The sequence below is a fragment of the Lactuca saligna genome, chromosome 1 (assembly GCF_052625555.1).
Source record: "Lactuca saligna cultivar CGN05327 chromosome 1, ASM5262555v1, whole genome shotgun sequence".
Taxonomy (NCBI): Eukaryota; Viridiplantae; Streptophyta; class Magnoliopsida; order Asterales; family Asteraceae; genus Lactuca; species Lactuca saligna.
The window spans coordinates 13,448,215-13,467,228 of NC_136417.1; the positions used below are offsets into that span (position 1 = coordinate 13,448,215).

The following is a 19,014-nucleotide window of genomic DNA, read 5'->3' on the forward strand; positions in this document are numbered from 1 at the left end:
CACAACCCGAAACTTGAATTTTAGTTCGAGCGGTGTTTGGCCTACGCGACCTAAATGAGAATTAAATATCTCATTAATAGGAACTCAACGGTAAAAAGACAGACAAAAACAGAGTCCGTATGTAGAAGTTATGAATTTTACGCGGATATTTAACAGTATAATCACCTCGTACTGTTAAATTTAAGATCGGTCAAAAATTAGCCGATGGAGTCAAAATGAAAGTTGTAGATCTTGTTTTTACCTACGCGTGAATATAAAGAACATAAAAAACGGAGGTCGTATGTGAAAGTTACGGATTTTAGAAGTCAAAAGTGTGTTGTGCAAAAATGGGTGATGTGACACAATCTTGGTCATTGCTTTCTCCCCAAGTCTTTCCACTAGATGGTGACATGTGGCACCAAGTTCATCTATTTTCACCCTATAAATAAAACCTCTTTCACCCTCATTTTTTTCACACCTTTCTCATTCTTTCTTCTCTTTACTCTTTCTCTAAACCCTCTCTCTAGCCCCGAAACCCCCCGAAAAGCCTAGGGAACCTCCCTAGCACGAGGCGGAAGCCCCGGAGTGCTCGACGGCTCCAAGAAGAAGAGATTTTCAGCTCGGGAACGCTGCTCCAAGCAAAGCCCGGTTTTCTATAAAACTCGTTGTAAGTGAACTACGCCTACGCTATTTTTAATATATCGTTTATTTAATTATAATAACGTTATTATGAACTTATAATAAGTACTTGGGCTATTATTATGGGTTATATAAATATTGTTTAATTCTTATATAATAGTAATAATAGCTAGATTATTAATTAGTCTCGACAAATAATAGACTAAACTCTAGTGGTAATAATACTAGGTTTCGAAGAAGGAAATTATTTTTAAGAAGCGAAGCACTGTCTGAGTTCGGAATCACCACCTTTTCAAGTGAGTGCGTAGTCCCTTTCATGAACATGATTTTAATATAAGTATTGATTGAAGTATTAATTATATGTTTATGTGCGAGTTAATTGATGTTGCCGGAAATACGTGTTAAAGAACATACCCGATTATATTTGATAATTTAGGATAAAGAGTAGACCTAAATTAATTATGAGGAATATTGGGTAGTATTTTCTTACGAGTACAAGTGAGTTATACTTAGAGAATAGAACTTTAGTATATGTCATTTATCCGAGAGCATGGATTAGACACAATCATTGTCCCTAGTCCGAGAGTATGGATTGGACATAGTCAACTGTCATTAATTCGAGGGTATGGATTAAGACATAGTTAGTTGTCCTTAGTCTGGGAGTATGGATTAAGACATAGTCATCCGTCCTTAGTCTGGGAGTATGGATTAAGACATAGTCATTCGTCCCTAGTCCGAGAGTATGGATTAGTTATAATTCTTTGTCATTAATTCGAGAGTACGGATTAGACATTCATCCCTAGTCCGAGAGTATGGATTAGGTAAAGCTGTTCATTTCTAATCTGGGATTATGGATTAGGTAAAATGGTTAATCTTAGGTTTGAGAGTATGGATAGTCTCGTTGTGAGGATCGACGGGGTGGGATAAGAGTTGCTTACACATATATGGTGAAATTGTATGTTTTGTGAGTTCTAAATTATATATATGATATAACATTGTGGGATTGAAATCCCTATGTACTCACCAGGTTTCCCAACCTGACCCACTCAATTTATTTATATCACAGGTGTCGATATGAAGTGACATTACACTGAGAGATTAAGGAGATATAAATCACTAGTGTAAATGAATGTAAGTTCTGTTTATGCTTATGTTTTCGTATTGATAATGACATCCCAAACGTTTTAAAATGAATAAAATACGTTTCTTCGAAAATGTTTTGATAACGTATTTATCGTGTTTTCTGGGAACAAATTCCCCAACATTTTTATGAAAAGAAGTACTCTGATTTTTACAAAGCATAAACAAAAATCGGTCTTTTCTGGCCATGGAAATTGGGGATGTCACATTCGGTGAGATACCAAATTCAGTATCCCAATATTTCTTGACAAATTTAGGGTTTTAAGAAGATTATACCTCTCGTTTAACCAATTATCGGAGAACATTCCAACAGAAATCGGCTCTGATTCACCTTCAATTCAAACTCACTTGATTTGTGATTCTGTTTTCAGCGAGATCGAAGGCAGAAATTGGGATGTCTGAGGTGTAAATAGTTAGCCAACCTTGCATTATCCTCGAAATTTCATCATTGTCACTATCGTTGTTGCTGTTGCTGCTAGTCTTGCTAGATTGGATAGGTATGTGTCATGCCGGATTGGATAGGTCTGTGTCTCTTTTTAATTTGTTCATCTGCTTTCAGTAAGTTGAGTTATTTCTTGTTTGCTTTAATTTGGGAGTTTGATTTCTTTTTATTGTTTGTGATTACAATTGTGTTTGGGAAAAGTTTTTATCTACTTGTTTTATTCACTATTCATCTCCAACCAAACAACTTGCATCAAGAATCAAAAGGTCACGTTGACTGTTGTTTGTAGGCCATGTTCCACAATCTTGCTTCCTTTGTTTTCTAGATGTTTAGGTGTTTCATATGTTATTCTGTTTAAGTGTTTCATATAAACCCAAGAATGTACTTAGAAGATGTTGACATTTTGACTCCATTCTTTCAACTCCAACTTATAGTGAATAACAATGAACATATCTTGAATCAATTTCATCATATTATTGATGTTTCTGGACAAATTGCTATTGGAACATATGTTATTCATTGTATCATAAATCATGACATCCTTATTCACCATTATGCTTTATATACGATACAACCCTGTAAAACATCCATTTTAATGAATTGTTTCAGGAACGACCAATGCATTTGATGCTAAGTGCACAATCCCTTTGAGTTTGATGTGGGTATTTGATTGGAAAAAGACAAGACATTGGCTGTAAAGACAAAATCAAATCGTGTATACCATTCTCCACATCCTGAAGTTGGTTTGAAGATCAGTAAAGTTTTTAAGGAGACCAAGAAAGAAAGCTTATGAAACTGTTCATGTTCCCTCAACATTCATAATGCAATAGTTGGTTATTTAGGTATGATGTATTAAGGATCAAATGTGTTTTTTTTTGTAATCATAATTTCATGTTATAATGTTCTATTTACTAAATTTTTAATAATTTTTAATTGATATGGTTTATATTTATTCATGTTATATTTAATGTTATATTCTTAGGATTAATGATATATTTATTATTTTTTAATTATTTTTTTAATAATTAATGGTTCCCGATTAATCACCGCCTAGCCCATTAATCGTTTGACCTCAGTCCACCGCCGAGCCTACGCCGAGCGTTTTCTACAACCTCGGTCTTTATTACCCTGAAATTCTAACATTGCAGGATCCATCTAATTCACGGACACAAAATACATTTGATATGTTGTGTGTTCTTCGAGACAACATGCATGCAGAGAGAAGAATACGAAAATCAATTATTAAAATGGTAACTTTTGTATGTAACGACCATCTTCCATTTTATACTTGGAAGTTGACAGTTTCTAGAGATGATTATAGAACAGAACATCAATTAATATTATTTAATAAGTAATAACCGCAACCACATCACCACACGAGCAAGTACACCTAGAGCTTAGGCGGGTCACTTAACCTACCTAAGTTTTAATTTTTATAATAAAATATAAAAATAATTTTAGGACATATCTTATATATTTGAAGTAACCTATTTTATTTTATTTAGAAAAAAATTAAGATTTTCCACAATCTTATATGTTAGTAACCAAAATACTCTATTCAGTTATAATATTACCTATTACAAAATAACCTGATGCAATTTAAAATTAATTAAATAAAAAAGGAAAAGAACTAAAAAAACAATCACCCATAAGAATTAGGATATGCCTCTATAGTTTTGTTCATCCTCCACCATCACGCTTCACACCCGCATGTAAGGACAAAAGACACGTCGAGTGATCAATTGATGAGTTTGACAGTCACCATCACGCCGACCGCCACCTCTGACACCGTTGGCAGCCTTCGGGCTTTTTCGTCAGTCCGTCTCGCCCCTCAAAAACTAAGTACCATCTGATACAGTTGAGAGCGTATTCTAAGATATAAGACCTCGTAGGGTATAATATTAAGAATTATGGATCTTTATTTGCTTATGCAAAATTTTGACCACTACTAGGATTTTTTTTTTTGTATTCTTTCTAATTTGTATCGGTTTCATTTAAATTGTAAAAAACATTGATTTTTCTTCTAAACTCGTTACTACATTACCATAACATAACTCTCTCTTTTGGTTGAAAAGTATATATCTAATTCACGGCAGGGCTTTGCCCCTTAAACCCCATTAACAATAAAATCACAAATTCTTATAAGCGAATAAGATATTAAGATATATATTATTTTTCATAATATTTTTTGATGTATCTATTTTTTTTTTTTTTTTTCTTTTTTAATTTCTAGCTGACTTTAAAAAAAATCATTCAGATTGTCTTGGTTGACTTACTAATCCTCCTTTGGCTTTCAAGAGTAATTAAGTGTATATTTTTTAACTAGCTTCAGATGGTCTTTTTTTAATAAAACATTTGGTGCCGCGAATTTTTTTTTTTTTTTTTTAATTCTCTTTGTCCAAAAGGTTACCAGTATGGTCACTAGTTAGAGTTCTGTCATCAAAAAGATAAGTTACTTTTTAAATTTTTGTGTCCGACAAAATTGGTTATATACTTATATATATAATCAGTATGGTCACAAGACACAACCAATGAAATTTAGAAATATTTATAGTATAATAATAATAATAATAATAATAACTTTTTTGAACGACTTATAATAACACCAGGTTATTACCCATAGGAACCACTTGTAATCATTTTTAATTTTAAAGAAGATCACTTGCTGATTTATCATTGATTACATTGATTCAAAAAAAATCTCAAATAACTGTCAATTTAGGATATACAAATTTTCAGAAATAATTTTTGAACACAAGAGATTGCACTATTATTATGAAATTAAAATTAAATACATAATGTTGATTGTTTATTTTTAGGGATTTATTCAAACTTAACATATTTAAAGATTACAATTGTTGGAAATTAATATGTACACCGAATTTAAATGAAATGAGGGCAAAATAATCAATTAACTTTGTAGAAATATTAGAGTTGGAAGTGCAAGTGTCAAAGAGAATCTCTTTCATTAAGGAGTAGATAAGTAGTCATATTTTGAAAACTTATCATAATATTATAATACTAATTGAAAATCAATCATCTGTAAAATTGTTATTAGCTTCGATTAGTAACACTTTAAATAAAAGTGATTAGTAGAAATAGTTATAACTTATAAGTAGTAGTCGCTTTAAGAATGAGTTGCTCATAAAGTTCACATTTTCAATATGGAAAAAAATAGTGGATAAAGTAATCATTTAAATTTAAATAGAAAAAGAAACTTTTGAGACATATTCGTTGCAACAGTAAAATCAAAATAATTTTTTTACATCTAAAAAGATAGGGATTCTCTAGAAAAATCTTAAAATTTTAGTTTAATTTATGAAAAAGTTACAAACTAATTTTTGTTTACAGAAAAACACAGAATACGAACTAAAACTTCGAAAAACCCTTTTTGGCTGCTTTCGTAGATTTAGCCGGTATTATGTTCTTTTTCGATAGTTTGCTCAAAATATTAGAACTTTTTTGAAAATTACCCGATAACCAAAATATTGAGACTTTTTTGAAAATTACTATGGAATTAATAATATTATTATTAACAAATCATTTATAAACATAATTTTTTTTATTATAAACAAAGGAAATACATTTGTTGCTAGTTTCTAGGAATAAAATGGTCGACTATGTACTTCTCTATTGTTTGTTGACCACTTCAAAGTTTTTATGTTCTTCCTATGTATCGTTGTGGGTGTCATGGTGAGAAGTACCCTATTAGGCATGACCAATACAAGAGTTGATAATATTTATTAATATACAATCAATATGTGTCTACTTGCTATTAGGCATGTTATTATATGATCACGTGTTATTCGAAAATATCATTACACGAACATATAGATCTTTCATTATGTTCTTTAAACCTAACTATCACCTAACCTCCAAATATTACCCGGTAACAATCATAAAATTACACACATCTATTGAGAGTAAAAAGTAAACTTTGAATATCAATTTAAATAGATAATAACATTCACTTGTTTCCATATAAATTATCATTTATGGTTCACTTTTCACATTTTATAAATCTGAGTTATTTGATGGTTGTTAACATGTAAGGTATAAATGTTGGTTTGTAGTTAGGTTAAACAACATAAGAGAAACACCAACGTTAGATGAATGCTAACTAAGTTCATCTCATCATCATACCCACAACAATGCATATGAAGAACGTAGAGAGTTTGAGTGGTCAGGAAGCAATAGAGTACTTAGACCACCAATTTATTCCTAGAAATTAGTAACAACTGTATTTCATTTTTTATAATAAAAATATTTTTTTATGTTTATAAATGATTTGTTAATAATAATATCTATTAATTTCATGGTAATTTTAAAAAAAAATCTCAATATTTTGGTTATTATGTAATTTTTGGAAAAGTCCAAAAATTTTGAGCAAACTAATGAAAAAGGATAGAATACCGGTAAAATCTGGAAACCGGTCGAAAATGATTTTTTAGAAGTTTTAGCCAGTATTCTGTGTTTTTCTGTAAATAAAATTTAGTTTGTGATTTTTTTCATAAATTGTACTAAAATTTTAGAACTTTTCTAAAAATTTACCAAAAAATAAATATATACCCTCTAATTTATTCTTTGATAGTTAGTTATTAACATTTGAAACTATTATATACTCTCTAATTCAGTAAATAAATAAATAAATAACCCAAACTAGTCTAAATTAAAAAGAAAAGATAGATAACTTTTATAATATCTATATGTTGTAGCAAATGTCACGATTTTCAAAATTATAAATATGTTTAAGATTTTTAATATAATAGCAATTTTTTATAGCTTAAACAGACAACAAACAACATATTATCTTATTTGAATCGGTGTATATGCTATCATCACGATAGAAACATTTATGCAAAACAATTAGAACTTGATCATAGTAACAATTAAAAAAGACAAATAAATAAATAAAAAATACAAAATTCATTATATATATATATATATATATATATATATATATATATATATATATATATATATATATAAAGGTGATGCTAATAAAACACCGGGTTCAGCTATTTGGACCCTTTTTATTTTCTTAAAAGACCCCTTAATAATTACTTTAGTTTTTTTCTTAAAGGGTTCAACTATTTGGACCCTTTTTATTTTCTTAAAAGACCCCTTAATAATTACTTTAATAATTACTTTAGTTTTTTTCTTAAAATAAGGTAATCATTACCAAATAATTATCTTTTTATTAATTATTATTACATAATATTAGACCCTCATGACTATTTTATATTTTACTTTAAATAAAACTAATCATTACATAATAAAATGACTTAATATAAAGATTTGTTTATAGAAAAAGAATATTATTTTTATAAATAAGTATTAAAATAAAAGTGTTTATTTTTTTTTCAAATATACAAAATAAAATATTTTAAACAAAAAAATTTAATTTATTTTCGGTTTTTAGTGCAATTTATTAAAATCATTTTTATATGAAAGCATAATAATAAGTGACTTCAAATACGATATAATAATAATACTTAGTTTTCATTTAAATATTTAATATCATTTTATTTTTATTTTTTGGTTTATATAAATATTAAAATATAGAAAATATTAAAATATATAAAAAAACATTGACATGTTTGTATTATAATTTTATTATAAAAAAATAAAATATATAATAAATAAAAAGTTTATAGAATTAAATGATAAATACGAGTTTCAAAAAAAATTAAATTTTAATAATCATAAAAGCTATTAATATTATAAATGCACGAAAATTTATGCCTAAAAAGTCATTAATGAGGGGTTCTCTAAGAAAATATGAGGTCTAATTAGTAGGACCCTAAAACACCCTTTAGAAACCCTATAATCATTTTTATAAAAAGTCAACCTATAATCAATTTTTTGTAATCATTTTTTTCGGAAAACAATGCAATTTCAACCAATAAAAATATTTCAAACATTAATTAGGGTTTTGTCTAAATAGTAAAATAGGGTGTCCTAATAGCCAACCTCATATATATATATATATATATATGTGTGTGTGTGTGTGTCAGCATTCTAGTTTTTATGTAGACTCCACCTTGATAATGAACGTCGTGTTTTAGATAATGATTATCACGCGTTGGTCATCCGTTACTCACATTGAACTCTAACTACTTTTAGAAGTTACAATCATAAATTACTCTTAGAGAAAAATGTTTCAACCAAAGAAAAAAGAAAAAGTATAAAGTAAAACTGCATTAATACACAATAATTAAGCCTCTCTAGAGCTAATAAGTTAGGATGGTCCTTCCACTAAGTATTATTATGTAGTCTATATTCCAATTCTTTCCCTTTCACTCTTTTTGTTGTTTTTGGGATGTAAATAAAGTTCAACACCATCCAAAATTCCAAATGCATATTTTACCTCTTAAGAATTATAATTACTATACATTACATTAGTAAATATAGCATCAATAATGATTCTGTTAAATTTTTTGGAGAATTGAATGTCATTGTCTAGTATCTTCTATAGTTATTATTAAATGTTTGTAGCAATTGATATATAATTGCCCGATAGAAATATATCTCCACATGAACCTATATGGATGTTGCAATAACATATTTAGGAATTTTTGGATCTATATATTTCTTATTCAAACTCCCCAAAGAATCCAACAGATTAAACTGCTACACCTTCCTCGTCCATGGGTGCCTGTCTTTTATAAAAAAGAATGATAACGTGGAATAATCCTTATATTTATCTAACCTCATATACATAATGATCAAAGTCTCAAACCTAGAATTTCACGAAGAGCTTAAGTGACAACTTATAGTTGCTTTATAACTATTATATATATATATATATATATATATATATATATATATATATATATATATATATATATATATATTAAATTTGTTCACCAATATGAATGGTGAACTGGCCAAGTTTTTGGCAAAAATGGTCCCTGTTTCGATTTGGGGCATATTTTGACATTACGTGTATTATTTGTCTATACGTGTTAGCAATTTACCGCGTCTTTATCTTCCCCCACTGTGTTGCGTCTACACGTGTTGACGATCATGCATCAGATCGATATGTTTTGGATTCTTCTTATATTTCTGCTTCATACTTTTCTCGTCATCAACTACTCATGATCGAAACTCCACTAACCTTTGGTGGGATGAACCACATCCAACTTCTTGAGCATGTCGATGTTCCTGAAAAGCATCCCTCAGCGTCGCTACCACCATCTGTCGTTCTGAGGGTTTCTAAGAAGCGATTGAACACCGCCATTGCCACGTCTGCTTTAGTTCGTGTCAGATTAGGGCTCGATTCTGCCACCTCCAGCTTCTTCAGCATGTCGATGTTCCTGAAAAGCATCGATCGGCACCGCTACCACCATCTGTCATTCCAAGAGTTTGTAAGAAGCGATTGAGCACCACCATCGCTACGTCTGCTTCAGTTCATGTCAGATTAGGGCTCGATTTTGGTTTTACGAAACATCTCAGGTGACGCTACCCCCTTTTTCCTCTTTCAATCACTATTCATTTTTCGTTCTTCGTATACTTCTACCTTCTTGACCTCCTAATTAGTTGTTCACAGATTTCATTACACCCATCAAACCTCACCGTCGAAGCCCTCCAACTAACCTGCTCTGTCGGCTTCTTCTGTGACCCAGTTCGAAACAGAGTAGATATCGAAGATAGGTTCCAATCAACCGCCGACAACTGCTGTACTTCACCCGTATGTTCTTCTCGGAAAGCACAAATTCACCCGTGAACAGAAGGTAACACATACAGTTGAAATTATACAATGAAGTTATTAGATAACTCCAATTTCCTTGAAATTGGGGTTTAAATTGGACGAATTTGACCTCGTGTTCCCGTTATTTTTGTTGCATGTGGTGTTTTTTTTACAACCGTCAATACAGGTGGTGGCCAGTTGTGGAGTTGGGTGACATGAATGCATCATGACCAACTCCGACCTGTTCACTGAGTTCTCCACCATCTTCGTTGAAGTTCTGCTTTGTGATAAGTAATTTTGTGTTTTCTTTTGCCGGTTGATTGGCAACATATACGTTGTCAAGGGTAAAACTGGAAATTCATGGTAATTTTTTTGCCATAGGGACCTTTTTTAAATTGACTATCGAGTATTTCTGCACAGGACCCGTTTTTTAATCTTATTTAAACATTATTAAATTGATTTTTTTATACATATCTGATTGCACTTCAAGTACACTACATTTCAATCAAGAGAATCATTTTCCAATTATTGGCGGTGTTAGCAGCCAAGAGATGTTATTGCAATGTTGCAGCCCCAGAAACTGAGTAAGATTTTCAGCCAAAGATGTTATTTCTGAACAAAGTTAGCTCTCTGTTAAGTGTCTCAGCTTATTAATGATTAAACATTTATCCTACTATGCAGGTTTTGAAGTTTTTGATGGAAAAGATGATTCTTTGTGGCTTCCAACAAGTTACACATCCGTTATCGATCACACTCTTACCTTCTCTGTTCCAAGAGATTTGATTGTTTCAATATTCGTGTCTTGAGCTTAACTTAAAACAACGGACTGCAAGTCCATGAAATTCATTCGTCCGGTCAGTTCTGATTTTTAATAGATTTGCTTATTATTACATTTGAAGCAATTTATGTAAGATTTTGTTTTTGAAATGTTTTTCATTTATATTTTAACTTTTAAATAATTTTGATTAATTAAACTTATCATATGTGGTCGTGATGCAGGTTATATTTGAGACCTCGGAGCGACAAAAGAAATGGAACTCAATGGTGAGTTTTTTTATTTATTACATTAAAGAAAAGGTTTTATTGTTTATTATTTTAAAAAAGTTACAAATGAACATATTATAATAATTTAATTAAATTTTAGATCGAAGTAATATTATAATGGTAGTATCAATTTAAAAAAAAAAAAAATACAAATTTCGAAAAGTTTCCTATTACGTCTTTTATATGTTCTATTCTTTACATGGCTAGGAATGAAGACTTTATTCACATTGTCAAAATGGTTTGCTAAAGCCAAATAGATTCACAGTAAATTTAGCTTTATTTATTTTAATTAAATTAACATCCAACACTTTTGCATGTCTTAAAGATTGATGATAGAAATCTCAAATAGGAAGAAGTTGAAGTTAGGGGTTTAAATGTATGCTTTTGAAAACATATTACCTTCTATCTTCTAATTTATACTAATCAAAATAGAACTTCGATAGTAGTATTGTTACATTTTTGGGAAAATACAAAAAAAAAAAAAAAAAAAAAAAAAAAAAAAAAAGGTACTTTCGTTATCCTATCGATTTTGCCATTTACCTGTTTTATTTAGTTATCAAATCATTATAGTTTTTTTTACTATCTCAAAATTGGCTTAATTGGCCTATTTTGATGTTATAGAAATTACCAAAAAAAAAAAAAAAAAAAAAAAAAAAAAAACTAACTTATTTTTACCATTACACTTTTTTTTATTGTCTTAAAATTTTAGTTACTAATTAAGCCGCTACACTAATATTTTTTGATTCATTTAGTCATTAGACTATTAGTTTTTGACGATTTTGGAGTTGTTTAAACCGGTTACCTGAATCAGGTATCAGATCAATTGGGGCTTTCGAAGTAGGAGGGACAGCTCCAGCTTCATAAAGCTTAGAATCAAAAGTAGGGGCTCCTTATTGTGCATGTGTAGAACCGAGATGGATTTCCAAAATAACCCGTGGGTGTGTCCCATGGAACTTCAAGGGAATATGTTCAATACCAACACCATATTTTTAGGATGATGGGGGTACATTATGTCCTTACTCCCCGTGAGTATGTGCGTGTGATATTGAAACTACGAAGGGTACTTCAGAAGATTGGGCGGGAGGGGTAGACTGTGATCCAGATCTAGATCGAATGCCAACATGTGTTTCCTGTTGAGTGGGTCCACTGGTTTTTGTTCTCTTTTTGGTTATAGCTTTTGAGGTTGAAGCCTTTCGTTTGGCTATTTTCTTCTTTCAGCCGCCAATAGAAACCGGTTTGTTCACATCCAAATGATGCTAATCCGAGACTGGGGTATATTGTGTAGGGTCATACATAACTGAAGTCTCAAGATGGTGTTTGAGATAAATTGAGTCAGATAGAACTGCTGCCAACATATGTTGTGGCAAGCGACAAATAGGTTCGAAGGTAGATTGATTCGGTAATCTATAAGTTTTAATAGCCTTAAAAGAACAGTATACCTCTTTGAGATCGGAATTAAGAGGAGTGGCTTCTAATCTTTCATCATACAGCTGTTGAAGCATCAAAGCCCAGAATCTCAGACTCGAGATTTCGTTTGGCTTCCTTTTGATGGCAAACCTCCAAAATTCCTACCATAATACTTCGGTCAAATCATATGTGTTGCTTCTTCCAGAAAAGATGTTGTACACAATGTACAACCAGTCCTTGCTCTTGGTATTAGTACCACCATGCTTCTGGGAAAATCCCCGAAGGATTAGGTACATCACAATAGTACAAAGTGCAAGAATAACGGACTTCTTGAACTCTTTAGCCTTGAATTCACCATTGTACGCAATTTCATTGAGAAACTTCTGAAACTCTTCAAATATGGGTTCTTGAACATGAAAACACTTGGGGTTTTCTGGAATACTGATAGCTTTGAGAAAAGTGTTATTGTGGAGAGGAACAATCTTGTTGTCGGCAATCTTAAATTCACACACATCTTTCTTGATCTTGATTCTCTCAAAAGCTTAATGAAGAATGTGAAGAGGAAGTTTAGGGTTGGGGATTTAGGTGAGTGGAATTGCAATGGTATGATGAGAGATAAACTCGATCATGATGCAAATTAATTCATCATAATCCATGGGATCTAGTGAGACCAGTTGGTTTATTTCCCTAAGGATGGACTCAGTGGATGATGAAGATTTGGAACCCTTGGTAGATTTCTTATTGGTTGCAGTTTGGAAACTTCGGGAACAATTTTGGAGGACGCCATTGATGAACATATGGGAGCTTGAAGAACAAAGTACAGAGAAAGGCTCTAAGAAGATGATGGCTAAAGTGAAAAGTGGGAACAATTAGGATTCAAAATTCATTTATAGGTTGGATATTCCGAGTCGGGTAAAAAAAGAGCTATGATGACAACCGAACACGAAATGGGTTGTATTTAATGCATTGTCGAAAATGGAATCCATAACAACTGTTATACCCAAAAGATGAGACGTCCGTTTGTTTCAAAGGAGAAAATTGTTGTTTCAGTTCTGTCTTACATGCGCTTTATAGGAACGTGTGCCAAAGCACGTTTATTGAGAACTAAAGGATAATCATCAAGAAAAATTACCATTAATGTATAAATGAGAAAACATTTTGGAAAAAAAACTTTAATGAAAACCTTTGAAATCCTTTTACAGTTGAGGATCTCGGATCAATTTGATTTTGAAATTAGATGTCATAAGATCCTTCGGAAAGAATATGAGCACATCATTAGTACATAGTATAGAGTTCAAGATGGCACAATCTCAAACTGAATATCAAAGGTAAAAATGCATGAAGATCTTAGAGGACTAGTTTCAAAAGATTTATATTCCAAGAATAAAAGGATTAGAGCTCGGACTAAGATAATAGATGAACGCACGTTATCGTTTCAAATTTGAATTCTGAGATGAACTTCATAACACACTTGATTTTTAAATAAACTATGAGATGGGATGATTGCAAAAAAACCAACATATATTTTGTCTAGAAGCTTCAAGAGATAAGGAAAGTTGTACAACTTAAAAACTAGAAGAAGTGGTCAAACAAAAAGACACATATAATGATCATATGTTCTCCTAGAGGAAATGATTCCAAGGCGAAATGAATTTGACTTTGGAATTATTTCACTTTCTTATGTTTCCATCATAAGAGTACAAGCCTCTTGGAAGAATTATGGATCAGGCATCATCATTCCTATTTTGTTCAGAAACCCATTAAATTTGGTTTCGTTTAATGCCTTAGTAAAGACATCAGTAATTTCAGTGTCAGATGGAACAAAAATAAGTTCGATGTTTCCTTTTAAAACATGATATTTAATGAAATGGTAATGAATATCAATGTGCTTGGTCATGGAGTGCTAAATTGTATTGTGAGATGTCGAAATTGCACTTTGAAAGTCATGATAGATTGAAATTTATTGAAATCGATAACCATAGTCCAGAAGCAGAGTTTTCATCCAAAGAACTTGTGAAGGGCAGCTTGTAGCAACGATGTATTCTACTTCGACTGTTGAGAGAGCAATATAGTTGTGTTTCTTAGATGACCAGCTAACCAATCTTCCACCCAAAAATTAACAACCTCCTCAAGTACTTTTTTCTATCTACTTGAAGACCTCCATAGTTTGAGTTGGAGTATGCTTGAAGAAGGAAACTTTCATTTGTTGGATACCAAATTCCGAGCTTCTTTGTTCCTTTGAGATATCGGAAAAGTTGTTTGATAGCCAGAAGATGAGATAGCTTTGGATTGACCTAAAATCTTGCACACAAGCATGTAGAGAACATGATCCTAATGACTTGCAATAAAGTATAGTAGCGATCCATTCATTCCCATATAATTCTTTTGATCAATAGCAACACCAGATGGGTCCATGAAGATCTTGTATCCGAAACCCATTATAACCTTTGCAGAGGCACAAGTGTCCATTCAACACACTTTCAGAAGTTCAGAAATGCATTTCTCCTGGTGAATAAAGATTTCTCTGTTTGTTTTCTTGACTTGGAGTTTGCGGAAGAAACTTAATTCATGATTCATGCTCATTTGGAATCGACTAACCATTAACTTTGCGAAATCAACAACCATCATTGAATCTATGGATCCAAAGATGACATCATCAACATAAATTTGGACTAACATGAGATGATTTCCATCTAATCTTCAGAAAAGGGTAGGATCAAGAAATTCTCTTTGAAAATCGAAATACTTCAGAAAATCAGTGAGACTCTCGTACCAAGTGCGTGGAGCTTGCTTGAGTTCATAAACAACTTTTTGAAGTTTGTAACAAATAGTTTGGATATGAAGGATTTACAAAACTAGGGGGATGTTGAAGATACACTTCAGTATCCAGTTCAACGTTGACAAAAGGGACTTTTGACGTCCATTTGGTAAACTTTAAAGCCTTTGTAAGCTGTATAAGTGAGAAAGATTCGGATAGTCAAGACAAGCAACAGGAGTGAAAGTCTCGTCGTAACCGAGTCCTTCAATCTAAGTAAATCCTTTTGCCACCAATCTTGTTTTGTTTCTGATAATAACTCTGGCGCCATAGAGCTTCTTTCGAAAGACTCATCTTGTGATAACAATAGGGTGATTTTGAGGAGGAGGGACAAGAGTCCACACTTCATTTTTGTCAAATTCTGCTAAATCTTCTTTCATAGTTGTAATCCAGTCAACATGTTCTAAAGCTTCCTTGATGGATTTTGGTTCAACCATTAAAATGAATGTCGAGAAGTGACACTCATTTTGGATGTTCGTAGCAGAACGAATTTTAATACCAACATTTAGATTTCCAATGACTTGATCTGTAGGATGATCATTTGTCCAGATGTGTAATCTCGAAAGTTCTTGTGAAGCGGATGATCCGATATCAACAATGGGGTTATGATAGAAAGAGAGATGTATGAAGATTTTATGTGTGGTCTTTTTGCACAACAATAAATTTAAAGAGTCAAATGTCTTTTTAAAATCGACCTTAAAAACATGGCTTTGTGGTTTACCTTTTGGTCCCAACTGTAAATTTCATTGACCAAAAAATGGGTTGTCAACCATGTGTTGACGTGATATAAAGATTGTTGTAACATCACTTACAAGAGAAACGATCATCCTTCTACGCCGATTTGAAAGGCATTTGTCGATGATTTTGTAAAAGCATACAATAAGGCTTATTGTGCGTAAGTTTTTCAAGGAAATAAATGGTCTTGTGATTCAAACTATTTAAAAATGCCCATAAAGTCATCTTGGAGTATATCTAGAGATTATCCGTTGATTTTGAAGGTCATTTGTGAATAATAAAAATGGGCTCATACACACACACCAAATTCATTAATACTATGATAAAATTCAACACGTATCAAACTGTCGCTAATTGTATTTGTAAGTGGGATTAAAAACAGAAAAGTATTATTCATTTACAAATAATCCACAAGGATAATTAACAACGAAACCTTGATATAATTCTACGGATTCCAACATATTAGTGATAGTTTGGCAACGAGTTAGAAATGGATTATCAAGGGATTGGTGACACGTTATAGTGACAGATTTGCAACGGATTCACAACGTACCCTTTAATGATATGTAACCTATGCGATCACACACCTTAGACCTCCTAAGGGCCGGCTATGAGTCTATTAAGACTAGAGGGAGTACTATCACACTTGCTATAATTCACGTATGCATCACATAGGATTTGGCATGTTGCTACAAAAAGTTTACCATTTGCAGGGCATCGGTTGGCTTGCTTGCCATACTATTTATTTTTTCTAAAACCAATTTATTAATAATAATCAATTTAAACAAATTATTTTAAAATTAAAATTTCATTAAACTTGAAAGGAAATTACAACAAAACTATAAAAACAACATAAAATTTAAAAATATATAACATGGAAATTAAAATTATGAAACATAGATAGATAAAGGACATTTTCATCGGAAATTTGGTCGTCTAAATTATCGAACGGTTTTATGTTAAGATTGATGCATTCAACGATCCAAATATATTTCGTCAAGTCTCTACGAAGAACATGATGGGTCTAAACATCATGAATTATTGCTCTCATCGTCAAGTACTTATCGTTTCCAACCTCAAAAGCTTCTATCGGTGGAACGATCTCATTTTCATTATATTCATATATTGCATTTTCTTCGTCTTCGAGAAACATATTATGCAATATGATACAAGTATACATCACATCACTCATTTTCTTCTCATCAACAAAAAGTGCATGGTATTTAAGTATATGCTAACGTTTTTTAAAAGCGTTAAACGCTCGTTCAACATCCTTCCTCACATTCTCTTCAGCCCTCTTAAACTTCAACCTTTTTTTGATCATTAGGACAAGACAATGATTTCACAAAACAAGAATGCTCCGGATGTATCCTATTCCCAAGATATTACATGTATCTATATGACGTTCCACGCGCATCAAATGAAGAATCTGGTGCAGTCTCGTTATACACGTCGTCGAATAACGGAGACATGTTAAGAACTTTTATGTCATTGAGGGAACTAACAGAACCAAAGAATATATGTCCTATCCACAAATCATGTGAGGCCACCACTTCAAGTATGATAGTTGGATAATCATGACCACCTCAGGTGTAAAGGACTTGATGTGCATTCGGGTAATTACATCATTACTAGTGGAGACGATCTAGGCTTCCTAACATTCCAAGGAAGTCGTGCACATTCGAATGATGATCATATAATTTTTGGATATCATTACAAGTAGCTTTACGCAAATATCATGGATCATACAGTCTCATGAAATACTTACAAAATTTGTGAAGGCTTTGTCGTGCAATATGTCCGAGCATCATAAGATTCTCATCTAGTGCATCGGCCGGGGGAAGTGATGTATACTATTTGACAAAGTGCGACAATGCATTTTTGTAAGGGAATAAAATCAATTGTATCTCTAGCATCTGCATGGTTTTAAAAATATGGACACATTGTCGTGATGCCGTTGACTATAGGCTGAAACATATATTTGTGCATACGAAACCGACAACAAAAATAATATCCTTGAAAAGTTGTGTGTTCTTTAAATAATCTTCCATGAGGTTTTGGTGAGCAACTTCATGATTTATTTATATAAACCTTCTTTTTTCTCCGACAATCATTTTTGACATTTGTTGACATGGTTCTATCTTTTGTTCAACCTCTTGAATGACCTCAATGGTCGATTCGAGTAACACATCAAAAAAAACCGCAACAATGAAAAAGATGAAGACGACACTTTTAGAGAAAGTGGAGACCGAAGAATAAGGTTTTAATGTACTATGTGAATGGATGTAAGCATGTATTTATAGTTATTTTAAAAAATAAATCAATAAAGAGTCATTGCTCATTGGTTGAAGTGTGGTTGCCAAAACTCGGTAGTAACTCACCAAGTACCGTCGCCGAGTAGAGGTTACCAAAGTGGAGACGTGGTGTTTGCCGGGTCCCCTAGGATTTGCGGAGCCATCGCCGAACACCATTCCGTGAAGTTTAACGCTAGTGGTACAAATTTTGTATAGATAAAACAAATTAATAAAATAACCTAAATAATTATGAGAAAATTGAATAAAAACTTGAATATGATTTTGTTGCTTATAGAGGTAAACTGGAATATGTGTTTTCATCGTAGACACTAAAAATATCTATACTTTAAAATGCAATATTTACATATCATTAAAAAGTAATCAAATCGTCATAAACTTTTTTAAAATTGCAGGTTTTATTTACTTAATAAACTATACATAAAAATACAAAATTTTCGTTGTGAACCACTATTACCTTCAAAAATATGTTGGAAAGTAGTGTGTTTTAAAAACGTCAAATAAGTAAAAGGGAAACATGCACATTAACTGTGGGTTTTAAGAACTTATTACGTCAGTTTTCTTGTTATTACAAGGATGTTGACTTAAAAACAGTACCTCGTTCATGTGGGCATTATTTCTTTTCTTTTAGTTTTTCTTTTATTATTATATGTACATTGGAGTTATCTAAAATGGGAAAAATAAACAAAAATTCTAATTTCCATTTGAAAAAAGATAAAAGGTCAATCATAAAAATGATTACACCAAGAATTAAGAATGGAATACGAGGCGTTCTCTTTTTCCCCAGAAACCTTTATATATTAATTAA

The 19,014-nt window shown here is 31.7% G+C and overlaps 1 long non-coding RNA gene across 1 annotated transcript; it reads left to right on the top strand.

Annotated features, from left to right (window-relative positions):
* The first annotated feature begins 9,297 nt into the window (after window positions 1–9,297).
* Window positions 9,298–18,480, top strand: LOC145011064 (uncharacterized). The gene is made up of 4 exons (XR_013664020.1): window positions 9,298–10,477; window positions 10,575–10,747; window positions 10,893–10,937; window positions 11,749–18,480. It is a non-coding gene; the product is annotated as an uncharacterized LOC145011064 (long non-coding RNA).
* Window positions 18,481–19,014: the final 534 nt, after the last annotated feature.